Here is a 2,791-nt window from a genome sequence, read left to right on the forward strand (position 1 = left end):
CTTCCGATCCTGTCAGTGTGTGTAATGTAAGTGGATGTAAAGGTTTTATTTATCACTTCCAAAATCCCATCTTGAACACGAACATTGCAGCTTCATGTTTGAAGTGATTTAGAGTTAGGTATCAACTCATCTGGTTTGGATGGTCTAGCTGTAACGTGTAAGAACAGAATGGACTAACACTGAATTTAGCATTCTTGGGTGTCAGGATTACCCCAGATCATAGTGTATGTGATTTCGTGTGTGACTTTTTTTAGTTGCTGGAACTGCTCTGAGAGGAGAGTGGGATTTTTTTCCCCACTCATGCATCATCCTGTCAAAATTCCGAATTCACATTGACATTGATGGATGAAAGATACATGTATTGAGTTTGTCTTACACATCCTGTAAAACAAACCACATCTTTTGTAGACAGTTGACTAGTTATCAATCAATCATGAATATTTTACTCTCCACTCCTTTTTCCTTGGTGGAATAGGGTCCTAAATAGTTTCAGTAGTGAAATACTAGGAAAGAGATTTTGTTTCTTATTAAGCCAAGCTCACTCTTTTTTTCCCAATCTAATTCTAATGTATTGCAGACACCTTTTTATCAGTGTAGTGCAAATGTGTTACGACTTTATACTTAAATTATAATCAAGTGACACACCAGATACGCAACAAAAAATATTAAGTAGTTGTAATGCACCTAAATCATACTGCTGCAAACTGATACTGCGTGTTTTTGGAACAGTAGACTTTCACAGCTGCATGGTCCTTGTACTGGGTGCAGTATTAATGCTTTGCCTAGATTCTCTGACGTCGGTGAGTACTGCTGGTAGGAGTACAGGATACCACTGAACTTCCTCTGAGCTGTCTGCCAGAAACGCAGTGCTGTGTCCGAGTTCTGTTCCCAGTTCTGTTTCAAGTTGCCATGGAAGTGCATTTAAATGAATTTGAGGATGTCAGTAGGTGTTACTAAATACCTGCTGCATATAAAATAAAACCTTTAAATTCTGAGCTTCTGCAGTAGGGAATTCATTATCTCTTACTGGAAGAGTGCTCCCATGTTTCTCAAGTTTGGGAAATTAAATAGCATATCAATGACTCCTACTTGTGCCCTATTTTATGTAAAGGAAAAGCATTTCAGACCTGACTGTGGCAAAAACCATTTTGTGGGTATAGCTTTTCTTAGAGGAGTACAGCAAACACCTGTTGAAAAATATTGTGAGTCAAGGGGGAGGGAAGTTACTGTGTTGTTTTGCCGTTTTTTGTTTGCTTATTTCTACATGTAAAAAATGCCTTGAGGGTAACAAAGCAAAATATTGTCAAAGTTTTGCAAAGGGAATGTGCTTGTAGATCGCTTGCACCACCTTGTGATGGAAATGGTGTATAACAGCCTTTGTCATCATGCTTTTTGCCGTTAATGGTCATAATATATACAGATGTACAGCAGAGAAGTGACCTGTAACCAGAGTTTTTTACTTTCCTATACATTTCAGTTCTGATGAATTTAACTGATTTACAGTGCCTATGCATTAAAAATATAATTTCAGTATACTGTTCTTCCGTTGTGCTTCTGTATTCAGCCTTCTCTGTGATGATAAATGCTGCTTTTGCAGTTCCTATGATGAGTATTCCACAGGCTGTACAGCTTGGATCTATAACGGCTGCTGTCAGATGACAGGAGAAAATGGCTTTTCTCTCAGTGGTTATGAAAGTGCAGTGAATATTTCATGAAGTGTCTCATACTGGCTTTTAGCAAGAAGATATTCTGAAATTGGACAGTTTTAGCAGTGACTTGTTTCATGCTTTTTGCCATGTTAGGGTTCTCCCATGCATGCTATTTCATACAATTATTACCAGGTTTTTCAGAATAGGCATGGAGATTTGGTTATTTTCAATTTTTAGATACATTGCCCCACTCCACACTTGAGTTTCTTTCCATTCAAGTGTAGTCACTCTGAAATGCTTCCTGGGAAACTGCGAGATACTAGAGACATAGCGTCGCAACAAAGTGCGATGCCTTGTGGAAGCAGAGTGAGCCTTGGTGCTGGAAGTTGTGTCTTCTCAGTACTCTAGAGTCCTTCACTCGACTTCACCACCAGTCAGGAATCCACGGGGGAGGATCAGTTCCTGAAAGGTTTAACACATCTTACGTACCTTTTCCGTGTCATTCCTTCTTGTGAAAAACCTATAAGTAGTTACAGGTTGGATTCCTTGACCGTCCCTGCCCCCCCCCCCCTTTAAAATGGAGGAATTCTGAGCATGGGAAAATGCTTCAACAACAGCAAAGTAGGATGTCAGAGTAAACCAGAGGGATGTTACTTCTGTGTGGCCATCACGGGTCTAAGGAACTCGAGAGCTCTGCGTAACTTGGTAGTTTTGCAGACAGAACTGACAGGCTTTCCTGCAGTCCTGAGTGGTTCAGAGCTGTAGCAGAGCAGCACCCCCTAGGATGCTCTGTTGCTGCAGCGTAGCTCTTGCTGCTGCAGTCTCAGCCCCTACCTTGTAATACATGTCAGTGTGTGATTGGTGAACTTAAATACGCCAACAGTGAAAATGTTTGAAGTTACCTGGTAGCACTTGCGTAGGTAGAAGGGGATCGGATCTCTTGCAATAAGAGAGAGCTCTATTCTAATATTAAAATGGTAAAATATGGGTATTTGGTTTTTTCCCCCTTCCATAATGTTTTGACAACTCTCTCAAAAAAGAGATGCAAGAACCATATATTGTAATAAATTCATAGACCACTATTATTCACAGAAGGCCTCATTTGTGAAGCGGTTCTGCAGTATTTCTGATTTTATATTGTA

The sequence above is a fragment of the Buceros rhinoceros genome, unplaced genomic scaffold (genome assembly GCF_000710305.1).
Source record: "Buceros rhinoceros silvestris isolate BGI_N320 unplaced genomic scaffold, ASM71030v1 scaffold16974, whole genome shotgun sequence".
NCBI classification, from domain to species: domain Eukaryota; kingdom Metazoa; phylum Chordata; class Aves; order Bucerotiformes; family Bucerotidae; genus Buceros; species Buceros rhinoceros.